Here is a 22572-nt window from a genome sequence, read left to right as displayed (position 1 = left end):
ACCAATACCATCAACAAACTTACAATACATGACTCAGGATATCACTAGAGATGCTTCCCATTTGCTATTTTTGGTGGATGTTAACCCTGTTGTACTTAACATGACTGTCCATGTACTTACACAGGGTCATAACGGACGATGTTGTTGTTTGTCGTCGAGGTTAGCTTCATCCCATTTCTTACATGATTTCACATCATTTGTGCAAATGCAGTTTAATTTCTGTCATTTACTGGTTGCTTGTAGGTAGACATGACGGGGGCACTGATCCACGCTTCAACCCAACGGAAGAGCTCACCTCCGCCGCCGCTGACTTTGGGCGGGCTCTGGCCAAGATGAAGTGCCCTAGTAACTACCTCTCAAGACTTACCAAGTATGAACTCAACAGTTCAATCTTACCAATACCGGTTGCAATTAATGGCTATGTTTTGTATGGTCGATGAATTAAGCATCATGTAGTAAACATGCCTAACACATTTTATCTATTACCCTACCTTTTTATGGACAACTAGGTCATTATCTACTCTGGGAGCAGCTGCCTTGTGATGTTTAACTCTGCCAATTGCATTTTTATCAGTACTGGTTTCAATGGCCATTAAGCCTGTTGCAATTAACAATTGAATCCATTTTTAAACAGTTGTATTCCAACGGCTACAAACTTACAAAACATGACCTAGGATGTTGTTAAGCCTGTTGCAATTAACAGTTGTATCCATTTTTTAATTTGTCCTTTTGCTACCATGCCACTCTCCGCAATGAAGATATACTAGAGTTGCTGCCCATTTGCTTTTTTTGGTGGATGCTAACCCTGTTGTACTTAACATGCCTATCCAGGTACTTACATAGGGTCATAATAGGCGATGTAGTTGTTTGTCGTCGAAGTTAGCTGCATCCCATGTCTTACAGTATTTTACATCATTTGTGCAATTGCAGTTTGGCTTCAAACATTGACTTGCTTCTTGTAGGTACACATGTCAAGGGCACTGATCCATGCTTCACCCTGGAGTATTTCCCTACCATTTTATAGACAATTGAGCCATTATCTGCTCTAGCAACACCTGCCTTGTGATGTTTAACTCTGCCAATTACATTTTTATCAGTACCGGTTTCAATGGCCATTAATCATGTTGCAATTAACAGTTGTATCCATTTTTAAACAGCTGTATTTCAACAGCTACAAATTTACAAAACTTGAATTAGGATGATGTTTAGACTGTTGCAATTAACAATTGTATCCATTTTTTAATCCGTCCCTTTGCTTCCGTGCTACTCTTTCGCAATGAAGATATCAGTACATATGCTGTCGTTTTATTACCATTTGCTATTTTTGGTGGATGTTAACCCTCTTGTAGTTAACATTGGCTTTCCATGTACTTACACAGGGCTACAATGGGCGATGCTGTTGTTTGCCGTCGAGGTTAGCTGCATCCCACGTCTTATACACCATCTATTCCTAAATTTAAGTATTTTTAGAGATTCCAATATAGACTACATATAGAGAAAAATGAGTGAATCTAGATGATAATCTAAGCTATATCTATAATTCTATATACATCTGTATGTAGTTCATATTGAAATTTCTAAAAATACTTGTACTTAGGAATGTAGCTAGTTGTATTTTCATCATTTGTGCAATCTCAGTTTAGCTTCTAACATTTACTGGTTGCTTGTAGGTACATATATGAGCGGTACTGATCCACGCTTCGATCCCTTTTGTGTATGGGGCAATGAGATATTCACGAACAAGCATCAAATGATGAAACTAAAAAAGATTTTTAGGTGAAAGAAACCGGTGAGGGGAATTAAGCTCTTTCTTTACACTTTGACCAAGAGAACATTGAACATTCGGATGGTAAGTAATGTGTTGCCTTTTCCCCTTGCCCACAACAAGTTACTCTATTAGACGTCATGATCTGATATTTTTCTCTTTTCAGTGGTTTCCGAAGCTATTTACTGATGATTACCTTGCAAACTACATGACGGGAGTGGATGCAACTAAGGTTAAAGTATGTAATTCATGCTACCATGATAATGCTCTAGAAGTCTTCCTGAAGGCGGTGAAGGATGGGTAGGCAATCATCACAAGGGGTTGGACAAAAGTTGTTCATGCCTATGGCATACAGGAAGCCACATTATGGGTGTTCTGCTTCTTCAACACCATCGACAGTCAAAATGATTTACACTTGTCTCTTCACCTTTACCGCATGTAAATATTGTGGTTCATCATAGTTAATTGCTATCTAATCCTGTAATTACTGAACATATTGTACTGACAATTATATTTATGGATTCCTTGTTGAACCATTATGCCGAGAATTTGAATTCCACATTTCATATTTCAAAATTTCCAATTCAAATAATAAATTACAGCCAAAAAATGTATAGGATCGAATAAAATAATGTGCACATGGTTAGAAAGAAAACAGCGTGTGCGATGAAAAAAGAAAACAGACGGTTCTTTGATGTGAAACGCTTGCGATGCCCGACGGCCGCAAACACGGTTTCGTCGCATATGCGTGTGCGATTCATGGTAATACGGCACACATTTCAAACTAGTGCGCATGTGTGATAGGAATACCAATCGCACACAGTCATGAAAATGTACGCGTTGGCGTTAGTAGAGGCACCGCACAATTTTACATTCTTGAACTGTGTGCGATAGCGTACCTATCACAAACATATCGATAGATTAAATGTTGATGTCCACCTTTTTCACATGACTATAGCGGCGTAATCTTTTGAGATGTCTCTCTGATCAGATACGTAACGTCGAGATGTTACGTGTGTGACTGGGGCATCTTCTCATACGTTTATTCTATGGCGAACGTGAGTAGCCACTCGCCCATCCCCGACGGTTTTTGGGTCGTGTGGGAAGGACCTCCCTATTGCCCACTGTCACGCCCAATATGCGACCCTATCCTAAAGGAACTCGAAGGTCCCACAAAGGATAGAATTGCATATTGGAGACGCTTTTGCAAGGTGGATATCATTACACCGTACCATTACATAATAGTTTGGGATACATACAAAAGGCATACAATGCCACGTGAATACAACAACATGATACACAAGAGCAACATCCGACTACAGATGAAACACAAACAGAAACTCAAACAACATCCACCCTGCTAGCCCAGGCTGCCGACCAGGAACCTATCCCCTGAACGACGAAGCAGAAGAAGAACTCAAGACAAGCAAGCATCGCTCTCACGTCATGATCATCGCATTACCTGTACCTGCAACTGTTGTTGTAGTAATCTGTGAGCCACGAGGACTCAGCAATCCCATTATCATGGGTATCAAGACTAGCAAAGCTTAATAGGTATGGAATGGATAAGTGGTGAGGTTGCAGCAGCGACTAAGCAATGTATGGTGGCTACCTTATGAATACAAGAATAAGATGAGAAGCTACGCAAATGGTCACAAACTAGTAATGATCAAGAAGTGATCCTGAGCTACTTATGTTCAAACATAACACCACCGTGTTCTCTTCTCGACCCACTCGAAAAGAGACCATCACGGTTACACACGCGGTTGGGTATTTTAATTCGAACCTAGTGTCAAGTTCTCTACAACCAGATATAAACAAATTCCCATCTGCCACATAACCGCGGGCACGGCTTTCAAAAGTTTAAACCCTGCAGGGGTGTCCCAACTTAGCCCATTATAAGCTCACAATCCGCGGAGACAATCCTCCATCGCAGGACATCCGATCAGACTCGGGATCCCGGTGCACAAGACATTTCGAAAATGGTAAAACTAATCCAGCAAAACCTCCCGTCGTGCCGACATCCTGATACTAGCCGCGCGTATCTCGTCTCAGGCCACGATCGGATTGTCCAAACTTCCGATAGGCCAATCACAGAGTTTCCCCTGGAGGCCACAGGTGGTTTACAGGTTCGACCAACACTCATGAGGAGCACTGCCCCCCCCCGGGGGGGGGGGGGGGGTTGACTAAGGCACCTCGGGGCCGGCAAGTCCCTATGCAAGTTCTTAGTTGTTATTAGGCAAATGTTAAAACCAATGTTGGGCCTTGCTGGAAGAGTTTTATTCAAAGCAAACTGTCAAGAGGGTCCCATAACCCTGACCGTGTTAGGGACGCAAAATCAAGGAACATAACACCGGTATGACGGAAACTAGGGCGGCAAGAGTGGAACAAAACACCAGGCATAAGGTTGAGCCTTCCATGCTTTACCTAGTATATAGATGCATTAATTAAATAAGAGATATTGTGATATCCCAACATAAACCTGTTCCAACATGGAGCAATCTTCAACTCCACCTGCAACTAACAATGTTATAAGAGGGGTTGAGCAAAGCGGTGACATAGCCAAACAACGGTTTGCTAGGAAGGGTGAAAAAGGTTATAGGTTGACATGGCAATTTGGGAGGCTTGATAAACAAGTTGTAGGAAGCGCGACTTAGCGATAGCATCGAAACAACTAGCATAGCAATGATAGTAGTGAGATCCAGGGTAACGGTCATCTTGCCTGAAATCCCGCTAAGAAGAAGAACAAGTCCATGAAGAAGACGAATGGGCGAATACAAACCAAGCATAGACGAACGAAACGTCACGATCGCAACGAAACAGGAACTATCGAGAAGAAGCACAACCGGAAAGAAGTAAACAACATAGTAAACAAATAACACATGAACAAGGCATGATGCACAACCAAGTATGATGCATGACAAGATTAAATGTTGTTAACAAGGCAAGAGGTGAAGCATAACAAAACTACCTATCTAGGCAATTTTAAGTGAGGCCGGAAACAACAAACAACAATTCCGGAAAATCCTCATGTCATATTACGAATTTGCTACTGTTCTGCCCTATACACAATTTTAGAGTTGTTAAACATGCCAAATAATGCTACCATGTTAATCTATGCAATTTTCTAGCCCATTTACATATAAAGAACAATTAAAACCGAGCTACGGTTTTTTAGTTATGAAATTAACCATTTTAACATGTTATTATACAAATTAAATGCAAACATCCATTTTAAACATTTCAAACATGGATGAAAGATGCAGATTATGAAAGTACAGGAAAATCTGAGCATTTTACATATATAACATGTTTTATTTGGATGCATGGACATTTAGTTATGAGCATTTTAAAAATAATGGCACTACTGTAAATATGCATGGAGTGGAATTAGACAAATCCCAGCGAACAATAAAAAAAGGAAGCGGGCCGAATGATGCGCATTGTGGAAGCCCAGCAGCAGATCTTGCTCGAAGCGGATGAGTGATTGTGTAGAGAAAAAGGAAACAAGGCAAAAACTGGGGGCTCACGGGACTCGAATCCAATACCTCTCGGATGCGAGCGCGTGTGGCTAACCAGCTGGGCTAGTGCTGTGATCTCTCTAGAGAAGGAGCACGGCATCCTTTGAATGGATGCCAAGGCCAATCCCTGACCTTCCATGAACGAACAGGAATCCTTGCCGGCGGTGAACTCGATCAAGACAGTGACTACAGAGGCTGTAGAGCACCGGCGGACGTGCGGAACAGGGATGCTGGTGCGCTGTGAGGATAGATCATGCAGAAGGCTCGAGTGTGTGGGAAGACTCGAGGACGAGCTCGAGGTCGCCTCAGTCATTGTGGCAGCAAGATGAAGCAGGTCCACGGACTCGTAATCGAGCGTGGCCATGCGCGTCTGCAGATGCATGTGCATGGGGGTGCAGACAGGGCATCAAGGGTAACGAAGTCAGCGAGCATGTGTGTAGCAAGAAGCAGAGCGAACCGAGGTGTACAGCGACGTGCACGAGCATGCAATCAAGCTCGAGGTCACGGCCATGGCGGCCAAAACCAGCTACGCGGCTAGGCATGCGGGTGCGCGGGCGTGCGAGGAAACTGGCAAGGACGCGAGCGTAGCATGGTGTGTGTGGACGCAGCTATGGACGTAGAGCGAGGTGCTCTATTTTGTGCGCAAGGCGAGGGCACAACGACAAGTGTCTAACATGAACAGATCGAGGCCGAACGGAAACAAAATACGCTTATGGAGAGCGAGGAGGGGCGGCTGCTCACCGGGGTCCCGTAGGACAAGACGAAGAGGCCGGAAGCACAACGTCAGAGGCGCGAGGAGGCTCTGATCATGGCAGCGTTCGGCTCCGTGAAGATGAGGAAGCAGGGGAAGAAGACGGCAACGTAGTGGAGACGACCTGGGGCGGGGAAGATGCCTGAACGGATGTAGTAGACGCAGAGGAAGAAGATGGACATGTCGGAGATGATCTTGATGCCCTCCGACTGCGAGAACAACGACGGACGCCGGCGGGGGTTTCTCTCGGTTGTCCGTTCTTGGAGAAGAGAAGAACAACAAGAGGAAGCAGAGGGTTAGTAGCGGCGGCGGGAGGGGGAAGAGAGAAACCCTAGAGCGATGGATTGGGGGTTTTATAGGAGGGGAGGCGCGGAATCGTGGCTGCCCTCGTGGCCATGTATGCTACTGCTTCAGTTTTACTGTGAGGGGGAAGGTGTGCGTGAGGTGCAAGAAAAGTAGGGAGAAGAGAGAATGACAGGTGGGGGCGTCTAGGAGCATGTGCAAAAATTACTAGGGGAGAGAGGAGTTCGGCTAGATCGGCTGGAATTGAACAGGAGGAGGAGGCCCAAGTGCCCTGCTGGGAGGCCACCACCCTCCTCTTTCTTTTCTTCAAATAGAAAAAAGAGAAAAGAAATACACAGGTGTAATGGTGAGGTGTGAGATGGAGATAAGAATATCCTTGGACTCCTGGATTTATGTAGACTCTGAATAAATTGCTTTGGGCATTTTTAGAGAAAGAAAATTATCGCAAGTTTGAATTAAATTCAAACTTGAGGCAATTTTGATTCCGACCAAATCAATTCCAAAAGATCTCAAAATTGGCAAACAGGTTGTAGGCATGGTTGAGAATTTATAGGAAAACAATTAACATTATTGGAGGCAGGAGAAATGTCACTTGACATGAAAGCCAAATTTTGAAATAAAGTAGGAAGTGGATATGTTGTGCACTTGGGGAAAATGTTGATGGAATAGATGAAGATGGATAGCACACCAACAATACATCAACATGAAGAAATCAACCCACATGATGATCATGATAGAATGCAATAAAATGACACAAGGCATATCAAATCATATAGCATAGCAAAGCAAGAATGATCATGGCAACAACAAGGATGGCATCCTATAATCAATAATGAACATGATGCAAGAAGCAAAATATATGACAAGGCACTCAACATGATCATGACATAAACATATAGGAATGAAATATGCAAAACAATTATGATAATGTGTCGGCATTCTGGGAACGGGGGTACCCAGACTTGCCTGCCTGCGGCCTGCGGCGTAGCTCAAGGAGTGGCCCAGTACGGCCCATCTTCATCAACACAAGCTCAAGACCCTCGCGAGGGGCCAAGCCTCGTGAGGCGGACGACAGGAGGCTTCCTCAGGCATGGCCACGTCAGGCTGGCTCACGAGGAGGCGGAGAGATCAAGGCGGGGTACCTCATGAGGTGCCCGTGATGCAAGCCATGACGACCAAGGCGCAGGTGGGCGCCGGCCTGTGCAGAGTCCTTTTTTCCCCTTTGTTGCAAAGGGGGCAAGCGCATGCAAGGGTATCAAGAAAAGGCAACCATTTCAGTGCAACAAGACGAAGACCAGTAGGACGACAGATCGAAGGTCATCGTGGAGCCCAAGCAAGCGTCATCGTCAGGGTCTTTTGGCAGGCGAGGACCAACTTTAGTCAGGATAAGTGTACTAGATGTTCCCCTTCAAATTGACCAATTGTTGGCGCCCTTCCCTGTAGGACTAGCCACCCACAGGGTAGGGCATCTGGATCTGATCAGATCGACACCCAAGAGAGAGAGAGAGAGAGAGAGAGAGAGATTGAACTCCCCTAGGAGCTCATCGCACCAACCAAGAACAGACCCTCACGAGGTTGTTCTTCCCTTGTACTGTTCCTCATCAGCCCCAGAGGCAATCCACACACCACAAACTGGAGTAGGGTATTACACCACAATGGTGGCATGAACCATTATAAACCTTGTGTCACTTGTGTTGTTCTTCGAGCAGTTTAGATCCAAGCAAGACGGTGAAACATGGGTAGGCTGAGGGTCTGATTTCCATGCGCACCCCAGTGTTCGAACCTCAAGGGTCTGCCGGAACCCGAAATCCGACATTTGGCGCGCCAGGTAGGGGTGCGCCGAAGCTCTCCCTTCCGTCGACCCGTTCCCCATCAGCACCATGCTCCGCCCTCATGGAGGCCAACGCACTACCCGCTCCGGCTGTCGACGCTGGTGCGGGAACCAGGGGGCTTCGAGCCCTGGCCCCCGCCTTGCGATGGGTGTAGTGGCTGAACAAGTTCAAGCCGGACATGCCGCCGTGCTACGATGGCGTGGCCGATCCGCTGGCCTTCCTGCTGGCATATGAAGAAGCTGTCCTCAAGGCCGGAGGCGATGACACGGTCATGGCTAACTGGCTGCCCATGGCCCTCACCGGCGTCCCGCGCATGTGGCTGCTCCACCTGCTGGCGGCTTCTGTGGCCTCCTGGGAGGAGTTGCGCAACCTCTTCCTCGCCCATCATGCTGCACTGGTGCCCCCTGTCGTCGTAGCCCTCCTGGGCGGATCACAGGCACCACCTTCAGGCCACCCCATCAAGCCATTCGTCCGCCAGATCAGCGCCGCCCTTGTGCCGCGCGGGGCGCCTCCGAGTTGGGCGCCACCTAAATCCGATCTGGCCTTTAGCTCAGATGATCACCCCTCCAACTCGGCCTGCTCGGGCGCGCTCCTAATGTTATGCACCCCCACCGTCTGCAACATGGCGGTCACCAAGACCCTCATCGACGATGGCGCTGGCCTCAGCGTGCTCTTAGTGGAGGCCTTCAGCCTTCTCCACATACGGTTGGAACGGCTGCAGCCCAGCAAGCACTTCTTGGGCGTCGGAGGTAGCTACCTCGGCTCCCTGGGGCAGATCCGCCTTCCGGTGACCTTCGGCACCTACGACAACTTCCGCACGGAGCTAATCGACTTCAACATCACCCCCATCGGCCTCCCATACAACGCCATCCTGGGCTACCCGGCGCTATCCCGGTTCATAGCCACAACTCACCCGGCATACACCTCATGAAGATGCCCGGGAGTAGCGGCGTCCTCACCGTGTCCGGGACATCGAGGACACGTTGGAAGCGCTCAAGCTCTTTTTCAAGGCCGCGGCGGCGGCACAACCCGTCGACTCGGACGCCTCTGAGCCCAAGGGGGCCGCACCGACCAAGAAGAAGCAGCTATTCACTCAGGACAAGGCGGAAACCAAGCAGGTACTGGTTGACGAGGACGGATCCACCAATGCCACCTTCACCATAGGCGCCAACCTCGAGCCCGAACAGAAGGAAGCTTTGGTGAAATTCCTGTGCGCGAACAAGAAGGTATTCGCGTGGGAACCTAATCAGCTAGCAGGGGTCCCGAGGGGCGTAATCGAGCATCACCTCAATGTGTGCCCCAATGTGCGCCCAGTGAAGCAGAAGGCAAGGCGGCAGTCCACAGAAAAGCAAGCTTTCATCATCCAAGAGACCCGCAAGTCGGAAACGGCGGGGGTCATTCGCGAGGTCCGCTACCCAGACTGGCTGGCTAACCCTGTGGTCATACCGAAGAAGGGGGGAAAGGAACGCATGTGTTTCGACTTCACCAACCTCAACAAGGCCTTCCCGCAGGATCCGTTCCCGCTCCCTCGCATCAACCAGATCGTCGACTCCACCGCTGAGTGCGATTTGTTGTGTTTCCTGGATGCCTTCTCCGGCTACCACTAGATCAAGATGGCAGTAGAAGATGTGAAAAGACGGCCTTCCTGACCCCGTGCGGGGTTTACTGCTATACGTGTATGCCATTCGGGTTGCGCAATGCCGGTGTGACCTTTCAGTGGCTGATGCACATTGCCTTGGGTCGGCAGCTCGGGAGGAATGCGGAGGCTTATGTTGATGACATTGTGGTAAAATCCCGAGAGGCAAGAACTCTGATACAGGACTTTGAAGAAACCTTTGGGAGCCTCAACAAGGTGGACCTGCGGCTCAACCCGGAGAAGTGTGTGTTTGGGGGTCCCCTCGGGCAAGCTCCTGGGTTTCCTAGTATCCCACCGGGGCATCGACGCCAACCCTGAAAAGGTAAAAGCAGTCGAGGACATGAGCCCGCCAAAGACCCTCAAAGAGATGCAGAAGCTCACTGGGCGCATGACCGCACTAGGGCGTTTCATCTCCAAGCTGGGGGAGTGAGCGCTGCCCTTCTTCAAGCTGATGAAGAAAAAGGGCCCCTTTGAATGGACTGAAGAGGCCGACAAGGCGTTCCAGGATCTCAAGAGGTACTTGACCTGACCCCCGGTGATGGTGGCTCCGCGCCCTCAGGAGCCCCTAGTGCTCTACCTTGCGGAAACCCCCTACTCTACTAGCGCAGCCCTGGTGGCTATCAGGGAGGAGCGTAGGACCAAGGCCGCAGCAACCGTCCGAGTTAAAGCTAAGCAGGGCCGAGAGGGCCTCACAGCGACCAGAGCTGCAGCCAAGGAAGACCAGCCACAGAAGGGGAGCACATCCAAAACAGAAGAGGCCCCTCCCCCAGGCGACCAGTCGCCAGGGGATCTGTTGTCTCAGGAGGCGCCCGAGCCTCCGGAGGATGCTAGTGGCACCGACACTCCCAACCTAGTCGAGCATCCAGTATACTTCGTCAGCACGGTATTGTGGGACGCAAGGTCGCGGTAGCCCATGCCCCAGAAGCTCCTCCTCGCGTTGTTAGTGGCCTCGCGCAAGCTGCGGCACTATTTCCTGGCGAGGATCGATCGCTCTCCCCAGGGAGTGAGGCACCAGACGGATGGGTCATGTACTTCGACGGGGCGTTCTCCCGACACGGTGCAGGGGCTGGTGCGGTCCTCATATCCCCCACTCAATACAAGCTCTACTACGCCGTGCAACTCTGTTTTCAGCATGGGGAAAAGGTCTCCAACAACGTAGCAGAATACGAAGGCCTGATAGTAGGCCTGAAGGCCGCAGTCGCCCTGGGGGTGAAGTGCCTCACCATCAAGGGTGATTTGCAGCTCCTTGTTAACTTCTTCAACAAAGTATATGAACAAAAGGACGAGCACATGGAAGCCTACCTTGCAGAGGTCCGCAGGATGGAGAAGCAGTTTTGGGGGCTGGAGTTGCAGCATGTGCCTCGCGGCACCAATCAAGAGGCTGATAACATCGCGAAAGGGCATCCAGGCGGCTACCCTCAGGAGCCTGGCGTCTTCGAGGAGCGGTTGTTTAAGCCCTCGGCGATGCCATCGCTATCAAGCACGGCGCAGCCCCGAGGGGAGCTCCCCCAGCCGCCTGCCTCGGGAGCCCCGGTCTGCGGCCTGACATCCGGAGCGCGTCTGCTCTTGGCGCTGGAACCTCAGGAAGGGTGCTGGATCGCGGAGCTCAGGAGTTACCTGACGCGAGGCACGTTGCCAGAAAAGGAGGAGGAGGCGGAGCGTGTGGCACGGCAGGCCACATCATACTGCCTCAAGGATGGGGAGCTCTACCGAAGACGACCGAATGATGTGTCCTTGCGTTGCATTTCCAGGGAGCAGGGGAAGGAGCTACTAGTAGACATACACGGTGGCGACTGTGGGCATCACTCGTCATCGCGAAACCTCGTCGGTAAGGTGTTCCGCAGCGGGTTCTATTGGCCCACAGGACTCAATGATGCTGCAGAACTGATATGAGCTTGTGAGGCCTGTCAGTTCCATGCCAAGCAGATCCATCAGCCGGCGGGAGGTCTGCAGACTATACCCCTCTCGTGGCCCTTTGCAGTCTGGGGAGTGGATATCCTAGGCCCATCCCCTCAGGGCCACGGGGCTACCGCTACCTCTACGTTTCCGTGGACAAGTTCACCAAGTGGGTTGAGGTGGAAGCTGTCCGCACCATCCCCGCAGGCTCCGCGGTCAAGTTCATCAAGGGGCTCATGAGCCGATTCGGGGTGCCGAACCGCATCATCACCGACAACGGTTCGCAGTTCACCAGTAACCTCTTCAAAACATACTGTGCTAACCTTGGAACGCAGATATGCTATGCTTCGGTGGTGCACCCGCGCAGCAACGGTCAGGCTGAGCGAGCCAACACAGAGGTCCTGAGGGGCCTCAAGACTAGAACCTTCAAGAAGAAGCTGGAGGCCTGCGGCAGGGGCTGGTACGATGAGCTCCAGTCCGTGCTGTGGTCAATCCGCACGACCGCAACCAAACCGATTGGTGAGACCCCGTTCTTTGTGGTCTACGGAGCTGAAACCGTTCTCCCTCACGAGGTCAGACGTCGTTCCGCGCGGGTACTGGTGTTCGACGAAGCGCAGCAGGATGCCAAGCGGGGGATGGATCTCTTGCTGGGGGAGGAGCATCACTGAGAAGCCTCCCTGCGGGCGGCGAGGTACCAACAAGCGCTGCGGCGATACCACTGCCGCAACATCCTCCCCAGGACTCTCAAGGTAGGGGACCTCGTACTCAGACGGGTTCTCTCTAGGGAGGGGCTGCATAAGATCTCTCCCATGTGGGAGGGCCCGTTCAAGGTTGTTCATATTTCCAGGCCCGGCTCTGCATGCTTGGAGACCCAGGAGGGAGTGCCCATCCAAAATGCGTGGAACATCCAACACCTCCGAAGGTTTTACCCCTAAAAAAGGCCCGGTGCCTGTGAAGAAGGCGAATGCCTGTGAAGTTGCTGTGTTGTGGAAAAGGCCCGATGCCTGTGAAGAAGGTGAACGCCTGTGAAGCAGCTGTGTTTTGGAAAAGGCCCGGTGCCTGTGAAGAAGGCAAACGCCTGTGAAGCTCGCCGCTCGTGACACTCTCACGTAATAATGAGTGGGGCTGTACACGACCCGGAGTCTCTGGGGTGCCGCCCTCGGGCCTCGGGGGCTCCCGCCCACGCCTAGTGGCAGCACTTAGTTCCGTGCTGGTGAGAAGACGTCAAGGACTAGAATAGGTGCCGGACGCGGCCTTTTTCATTTGCTTTCCGCAGTTGGCATGTTTGTTCCTGTTTGAAGTTTTCCCAAAGCTGTTTCAAGCTCGCGACTCATCCGTTTTGCTTGTTCGTTTCGTTTTCTCCCGCGCAAAGTCTCACGAGGGGGGAGCGTGGGCACCCTCGCGAGTTTTTTCTGCCCAGCAATTTCGATCTTCCCTATTCGAGTCCTCTATGGGAGCACCCCTCCCAGTCCATGCCCCATGGGCATCGCGACACGATCGCGGGGCCTGGGTTGGTTCCCCTCGCTACCAAGGTTGGGCACTACCCCTGCTGACTAAACTCTGCAGGGCACAAGGCGCAGGACGAGGCACCGGCCTCGGGAGGCGAGGACCGCGACGAGCCCCCCCAAGATAAGTGGTTTTCACGCATAGACGCACAAAATGAAAACATAGCACATAAGCAGTAGAAACAACGCACCAATTAAAACAGCGACGGTTCAGCTCTACGCACATAAGCAAAAGGGGGACGACTTGCTCGGCGCCAGCTCTCAGCGAAGGCTCGTACTGCCTCCGAAGCTCAGCTGGATTCCGACTCCCGCTTCACCAGAGCACGGTGGCAGGCCGACCCGCTGCCCTATCCCAGACGAGGATGACGACGAGGGGGCTGGTCGTGACCACCGCTGGAGGAGCTGCTACCCGAAGGGGAGTCATCGTAGCTTGGCGGATCTCGGGCCCCGCTGCCCGTGCGCCCTTCGCCCCCTTCACCCCGACCAACGCCGGGGCTGGGCACACGACTACGGTCATCATCTTCAGGACAACAACCAGCACGACGGCCGTCTTCCCCGAACACCCTCACGTAGAGGGTGGCGTCACCGTCAAACTTGAAGTGCAGAGTGCAACGTCAGCGCAGGCCGCACGTGCGGGCAAATGTTTGCCAACCATAGGGCAAGGCCGCCTCCCCGGCGGTGGAGACCTCCAGGGTAGCCCAAGAGGACCTGCTGCAACAACCATCTGCTTGGAGCCAAAGGCCGCCTGGGGCACCATCCGGAAGCTCACCTATGAAGAAACGGGGAAGCTGAAGCCAGGTGCCGGTCGGGTCCGTCGACCACACGACGAACTCCGGCAGCACCTCCGCTGAGCGGAAGCGCGGCCTTGGGGGTCGCGTAGCCTCAGCGTACCTCTCGGTGGCAGCTAGACACCCACCGCCACACAGAGGGCTGCTTCCACGACCCCGGGAGGCCGCAGCAGGGACAACTGGGTGCTTGCGAGGGCGGCCCCGGTCGCGCTTGGTCGGAGGGGAGCCGGGCCCTTCCTGGCGAGCTTTCCCTTTCTCCGCGGCCGAGAACCTCTTCGGTGGAGCAACGGGGATGGTGAGCAGCCAAGAAGAGGACAGAGGGTAGCAAGGAGGGATGAACCGGAGGACCTCACGCCGTTCCGTACATATAGCTGAGGGAGGCCAACCGACGGCCTCCATGATCACAGGTAATTATGACCCGTTTTGCATGCAGGGACTTGTCAAATCGTGTGGTTGCCGAGGCGTCTTGGGGGAGCCAGGACGCCCACATACAATCAACCGCCACGCGGCACCCAAGGCCGTAGGCTATTGGGGCCCATGACACTTCGTACTTGCCTCTTCGCTTCTCTGCTAAGCCAAGTGCAGGCGCACCTTGGGCCCGGGGGCTACTGTCGGCCTTCTGGGAACGGGGGTACCCAGAATTGCCTGCCTGCGGCCTGCGGCATGGCTCAAGGAGTGGCCCAGTATGGCCCATCTTCATACACACAAGCTCAAGACCCTCGCGAGGGGCCAAGCCTCGCGGGGCGGACGATAGGAGACTTCCTCAGGCACGGCCTCGTTAGGCTGGCTCACGAGGAGGCGGAGAGATCAAGGCGGGGTACCTCACGAGGTGCCCGTGACGCAAGCCATGATGACCAAGGCGCAGGCGGGCGCCAGGCGGGCACTGGCCTGTGCAGAGTCCTTGTTTCCCCTTTGGTGCAAAGGGGGCAAGCGCGCGCAGGCAAGGGTATCAAGCAAAGGCAACCATTTCGGTGCAACAAGACCAAGACAACTAGGACGAAAGAGCGAAGGTCATCATGGATCCCAAGCAAGCGTCATCGTCGGGGTCTTTTGGCAGGCGAGGACCAACTTTAGTCAGGATAAGTGTACTAGATGTTCCCCTTCAAATTGGACAATTATAGGCGCCCTTCCCGCTCAATATTTGGGAAGAGGCCCGGGGCCTTCGCCTATAAATAGGACAAGCCACGCACAGGGTAGGGCATCTGGATCTGATCGGATCGACACCCAAGAGAGAGAGAGAGAGAGAGAGAGAGAGAGAGAGGCGATTGAACTCCCCTAGCAGCTCATCGCACCAACCAAGAACAGACCCTCGTGAGGCTGTTCTTCCCTTGTAATGTTCCTCATCAGCCCCAGAGGCAATCCACACACCACAAACTGGAGTAGGGTATTACACCACAATGGTGTCCTGAACCAGTATAAACCTTGTGTCACTTGTGTTGTTCTTCGAGCAGTTTAGACCTCAAGGGTCTGCCGGAACCCGAAATCCGACATAATGAAACAAACATAAGAAACACACGACAAGAAAACTAAATGCAAGGCATTTGTAGCATCAGTCTCGGGGTGTTACACCCACACTCACTTGGGGACGGTTCGAAATGCCGTCGTGGAAAGGGGTTAAAAACCATTTGTATAGCACATTATGGTACCAGTGTTACCATAAGATTATCATATGATTTTTTCCTTGTGTAATGTATATAGAGACCGTCTGGGCTGCCTTGGCCCCTTGGTCACAGATTGTGGCCACGCTCATGCACCTTGTTAGCACGCACATGGCGGCTGCGGTCACGCTCTCACCGGAGTTGTCCGCCAAAGTTACCCTCACGACGCGGGTCCACGTCCCGATCTTCCACCGGCGACGATTGAAGAGTGAAATGATATTTTGGGAGCGAGCTAGTGTGCTTGACACGCCGGCTGTGGACTATACCCGACAAACCTTCTCGCGTAAGCCATATGCGTACTATACACCGACGATGCTCCAGGATATTTTGTACTGCGTCTAACATGGTTGGTGATAATAAACTGTGTGGTTTCTACTTGATTTTTCATCTTGATTTGAATTACATAATGGGGTCACAGTGGCAATGGATGGGTTTGAATTGCTAGACCTTTTATCTGCAGTGAACCTGCAACTATATATGTGTCGTAAAAAAATTGGAATTATTCAGGGTTCATTTGGAAATTTTATACATTAAATTGGTTTTCTAGCCATTTCAGGTGCATAATTCAAAATTAAAGCACATGCTCCAGTCCATAAAAACGGGTTGCAAAAGCAAATGTTTGTCATTGGTTGCAAGCTTAGGTCACATGCAAGAAATGAAAATGAATGTCGAACAACTTAACACTGTCACTCGGACGCTAAGATTGAGATACATGCTTTTAAACATCTAGTAAACGGAAAACTCGTGTGAAATTCACGAAACTTGACATGTTATCATGGAACGGAAGCGACATGCCGTGTTAAGAATATTGTCCCATTTGGGGAAGGTGTGTGTATAAGCTTATCGCAAACCTGAGCTTCTCTCACAACAAGCCTGATGGTTTCGTTAGGGTACGTGCCACCTTGGGGTATGAAATGATATATGTTGCCTCTTCTTACTTTCAAAATGTTTCTCGTGTCAACATAGAACAACACAAGTGTTGTGTCAATTTTTAGTATTTTTGGGAGTTCGCTTGGACATTTTATACATTAACTGAGTTTTCTATGCATTCATGTGCATAATTCAAATTTGAACTACATGCACATGCTCTAATGCATATAAATTAGTTGAAAATTCACATATGTGTCCTTGGTTGCATGCTTATGTCCCATGACAGAAATGGGAATGAATGTCAAACACCCCGCCACCATCACTTGGCCGCAAACATTGATATTCCTGGTTTTTAAATTCTAGTAAATCAAAAACTCGTCTGATATTCATGAAACTTGACATGCTATCATGGAGCGGCATCAACATGCCGTGGTAAAATATTTGTCCCATCTGGGGCAGGTTTGGAGATATGCTTCACACAAACCAGAGCTTCTCACAACAAGCCTGCTGGTTTTGATGGGGAACGTCCCACCTTTGGGGACGAAATGGTATCCGCTGCCTCTTATTGCTTTCAAAAAATATCTAGTCTCAACATAGTACAACAGGAGTGTTCTGTCTTTTAGGTTTTTTCAGAGTTCGTTTGGATATTTTTATGCATTAATTGAATTTTCAATGCATTCATGTGCATAATTCAAATTTAACTACATGCACATGCTCTAATATATATAAATAGGTTAAAAAATTCTAATATGTGTTCTTGGTTGCATGCTTAGGTCCCATGCAGGAAACGGGAATGAATGTTAAACACCCTGCAACTGTCACTCGGCTGCAAACATTGAGATTCCTGGTTTTCAAATGCTAGTAAATCCAAAACCCGTCTAAAATTCATGAAACTTGGCATGCTATCATCGAGCTTCATCAACCTGCCATGGTAATTTTTTTGTCCCATTGGGGGAAGGTTTGGTATAAGCTTCTCACAAACCAGAGCTTCTCACAAGAAGCCTGATGGTTTCGGTAGGGAACGTCCCACCTTTGGGGATGAAATGATATCCGCTGCCTCTTATTGCTTTCAATTTTTTTCTAGTATTTCAACAGAGAACAACAGGAGTGTTGTGTCAATTTTTGGGAATTTTCGGGGTTTGTTCGATGCGTTTATGTGCATAATTCAAATTTGTACTACATGCACATGCTCCAATGCATATAAATTGGTTGAAAATTCAAATCAGTGTCCTTTGTTGCATGCTTAGGTCCCATGCAGGAAATGGGAATGAATGGCAAACACCCTGACACCATCACTCGGCCGCAGATATTGAGATTCCTGGTTTTCAAATTCTAGTAAATCCAAAACTCATCTAAAATTCATGAAACTTGGCATGCTATCATGGAGCGGCATCAACATGCCATGGTATTTTTTTTGTCCCATTGGGGGCTGGTTTGGGTATAAGGTTCTCACAAACCAGAGCTTCTCACAGCAAGCCTGATGGTTTCGGTAAGGAACGTCCAACCTTTGGGGACGAAATGATATCCGCTGCCTCTTATTGCTTTCAAAAAATTACTAGTGTGTCAATAGAGAACAACAAGAGTGTTGTGTCAATTTTTGGGATTTTTGGGGTTCGTTTGGACATTTTTATGCATTAATTGAGTTTTTGATGCATTTATGTGCATAATTCAAAATTGAACGACATGCACATGCTCTAATGCATACAAATTGGTTGAAATTTGGTTGCATGCTTAGGTCCCAAGCAAGAAATGAGAATGAATATCAAACACCCTGCCACCATCACTCGGCCGCAAACATTGAGATTCCTAGTTCTTAAATTGTAGTAAATCCAAAACTCGTCTAAAACTCATGAAACTTGGCATGCTATCATGGAGCAGCATCAACATGCCGTGGTAAATTTTTTGTCCCATTTGGGGCTGGTTTGGGTATAAGCTTCTCACAAACTAGAGGTTCTCACAACAAGCCTGATGGTTTTGGTAGGGAACATCCCTCCTTTGGGGACAAAATGATATCCGCTGCCTCTTATTGCTTTCAAAAAATTTCTAGTGTCAACAGAGAACAACATGAGTGTTGTGATAAATTTTGGAATTTATGTGTTTTGTTTGGACATTTTTATACATTAACTGGGTTTTTTAGGCATTTTATGTGCATAATTCAAATCTAAACTACATGCACATGCTCAAGTGTATATAAATTGGTTGAAAAATCAAATCTTTGTGCTGGGCTTGCATGCTTAGGTCCCAAGCAAGAAATATGAATGAATTTCAAACACTAGGGCACTGTTGATTGCCGGCAAAACATTGAGGTACTTTGTTTTTAAATTCTAGCAAATCCAAAACTCTTCTGAGATTCATGAAACTTGGTGTGCTATCATGGAATGGCCACCAACATGCTTATGTCATTGGATGTTTATTTTAGTTATATAAATACACACGTTATTCTTCTGTAGACAGGACAAATCACATGGCTTATTAGCAGCAACCGTTTGTGTTATTGTTGGTCTTCGCACGCATTTATGATCACGGACCTGTTTGCCGCATATCACACACATATTGTTCAGTTGAACCATTTCCATTGTGTTGCGCAAGAAAGGCTGCAAAGAGGGATCTACAGCAACAAGGACCAACTTCCCTACCGATAGCTCATCTAACAGAACTCCCAAGTTAACTGTCCTGAGGCTTGAGTAGTCATGAGATGGGTGACTGGATGGGAAGTGGACTCGATATTAACTAGTGACCCATCCATCCATCTAGTTAATATCAAGGTCTTTGTTTTGTAATTTTTGACATTTTTTGTTTTTTGAACACATGTTGATTGGCTTGAAGAAGGTCTATCTCGCTACATTTTTGATAATTTTTGTTTTTTGAACACACAAATTAACCTCTATGTACTTGTTCTCAAATTAACCTCCAGGCCTGTATGATGCGTATCACACACATGTTGTTAAGTTGTACCGTTGATGTTCTCTTCCCTAATCCAAATGTTCATTCGAGTGAACCGTATGCTGTATATCACTGACACCTTGATTTGGCTGACCATTTCTGTTGATTTCCCTAATAGCGAACGTTAATCGGAGTGAACTGTATGCCGTATATCACACACACATTGATATGGCTTCCCGTTTCTGTTGTTTTGCCTCATCACAAACAGTTTGGATGGACTAACCACTACTAGGAAAAGGGTTATAGATGATATGGACACTAATGGCACACCACACATATGGTGCGCCACTACTATATACTAATGGCACACCATGTGTTGGTGCGCCATTCGTGTCCAAATACTAATGGCGCACCACATCCACGGTGCGCCATTAGTAACAATTTTTTTTTCAAAACTAGTAATGGCGCACCAGGGTATAGTGCGCCATTACTAGTCTAGTAATGGCGCACTATACCCTGGTGCGCCACTAGTATTTCTTTTCAAAAAAAATTTCAAAACTAGTAATGGTGCACCAAGGGATAGTGCGCCATTACTAGTTAAACTAGTAATGGTGCACCACATCCACGGTGCGCCACTAGTAATTTTTTTCAATTTTTTTCAATTTTTTAATTTTTTTTCAAAACTAGTAATGGCGCACCATGGGAGGCGCTCCTATTGTCCTCGGATTTTCTATCTTTAGACAGTGAAAGTGCAGGTATATTGCTATCGTCACAGGAACTTCTGTCGTCAAGCGCTGATAGTGGAAGTAAGGACTTGTAATTGAGGCATACTTCTCATTTATGGCATGGTGGCGATGTTACCTTTATAGTGCTTAAACTTATTTTTATTCTTTTTCTTAAAGCAGAAGGTGCTAACGCTGCTAAGGTTGATACATTTTTTTCTTCGCTGTTACGAGGTTGCGCACGAACCATGGGAAACGGTTAGTGTTCGATTTTGCCCGTTTTATTTTTGTCTCTCTTCCTTTTCCCTCATATGATTATTGTTTTCACTGTGGTAGTTTTAGTTCCTCTCATCTTGTGTTTTTCCCTAGTGAAAAGCCGATGTGTCAAAATAAGGAACGCGATGCCAGTGTTGGTTCTGTTGCTAAAGCATTTGGGCCCACTGGCACGCTCAAATCAGACATCACTGATGTTGTTTCATATTTTGTAGATCAGAAGTACCGAGACACCGACAAGTTGATTGTTCCCACTGGGTCACAGTCAGTTTTTTTGCTTTGTACATAGGATGATAAGTTATTTATCTATTTTCTAACTGTTGTTGTTCTTTTTGGAAAACAGACCAAGATCCGTGATGGAAATCTTGATGCCAATGTGCGGAAGTGGATCAAAAGATCAGGGGTTGATGGTTACAACCATGTACGTGACCCATGCTAATGTTTTATGTTCTCCTGTGTACTGAAAGAAACATGCATGCCTTATCTAAACTTATTGTACTCATGAACTAGAACTGTCATGTGTCTTTGCAAGTAAGGAAGGTGGGAATGAACTTTAGTAGCCTGTTGTTTTTCCCTCTACTTAGGAATGATGTGTGCTCTTATTTTAACCTGAACTTATTGTAGCAAGAAAGTCGAACTGGTGTGTTTCTTGCAAGTTTGGGCAGTGGATATAAACATGAGTGCCCTTTTTTGTACTGAGTTGCTTACTCTGTCAGCGTTCTGGGAATGGGGGTACCCAGACTTGCCTGCCTGCGGCCTGCGGCGTGGCTTAGGAAGTGGCCCAGTATGGCCCATCTTCATCAACACATACTCGAGACCCTCGTGAGGGGCCAAGCCTCGCGGGGCAGACGATAGGAGGCTTCCTCGGGCACAGCCTCGTCAGGCTGGCTCGCGAGGAGGCAGAGAGATCAAGGCGGGGTACCTCACGAGGTGCCCAAGACGCAAGCCATGACGACCGAGGCGAGGCGGGCGCCGGCCTGCGCAGAGTCCTTGTTTCCTCTTTGGTGCAAAGGAGGCAAGTGCAGGCAGGAGTATCAAGCAAAGGCAGCCATTTCAGTGCAACAAGACCAAGACCAGCAGGATGGCAGGATGGAGGTCATCATGGAGCCCAAGCTGGCGTCACCGTCAGGGTCTTTGGCAGGCAAGGACCGACTTTAGTCAGGATAAGTCCACTAGATGTTCCCCTTCAAAATGGCCAATTGTTGGTGCCCTTCCCGCTCTATATTTGGGAAGAGGCCAAGGGCCTCACTCTATAAATAGAGCTAGCCACCGAAGAGAGAGGGAGGAGATTTCGGGTAGATTAGACAGAGAGAGGCGATTGAACTCACCCAAGCAGTTCATCGCACCAGCCAAGAACAGCCCCTCGCGAGGCTGTTCATCCTTGTATTATTCATCATTGGCCCCCTGAGGCAATCCATCATGCCACAAACTAGAGTAGGGTATTACACAACAATGGTGGCCTGAACCAGTATAAATCTCGTGTCCCTTGTGTTGTTCTTCGTGTAGTTTAGATCCTTGTGAGGCGATGAGACGTGGGTAGGCAGGAGGTGCAATCTCCACGTGCACCCTAGAGTTCGAACGTTGAGGGTCTCCCGGAACCCGAAATCCGACATTTGGCACGCCAGGTAGGGGTGCACCGGAATCCGCCTTCCGTCACCTCATGTTTCGCCGCCCATTGCATCCATGTCAGACGCTCGTCGAGCCCGCGCCGAGCGTCGGGCCGCTCTCGCCACTCACGTCGCCCACACGGCCCCCATCGGCGGGCGCCCCCGCCGTTCCCCGTCGCCTGCCGTTAACGCCTCCACCGGCCCGGCGGGGAACGAGCAACAGGCGTTGTCCCAGCATCCTTCGATGCAGCGAGAAGGCCGCACCGCCTCCCCGTTGCTGACTCCAACCGGTTCCTCGTCCCACGCCCGTCGCGCTCCTGCGGACGTGCACGTCGCGCTGCTCCTGGCGCGGGAGCTCCTGCACTACCGTCCCATCGACGACCTCTACGACGAGTGGCTCGCCCGAATCACCGAGCTCGTCAGCGCCGCTGGGGGCTCCCCTGCGCCATCCATCTCACTGCACCGCGCCCTGCCCTGCGCGGGCGACGAAGCTCCGGGGGCTCCTCAGCCGCCTCCCCCTCAAGAAGGCGCCTTGGCCCCAAGGCGCGTGGTCCCTGGGCGG

The sequence above is a fragment of the Triticum aestivum genome, chromosome 4B, assembly GCF_018294505.1.
Source record: "Triticum aestivum cultivar Chinese Spring chromosome 4B, IWGSC CS RefSeq v2.1, whole genome shotgun sequence".
Classification (NCBI taxonomy): Eukaryota; Viridiplantae; Streptophyta; class Magnoliopsida; order Poales; family Poaceae; genus Triticum; species Triticum aestivum.
This window is presented reverse-complemented; position numbering follows the sequence as displayed.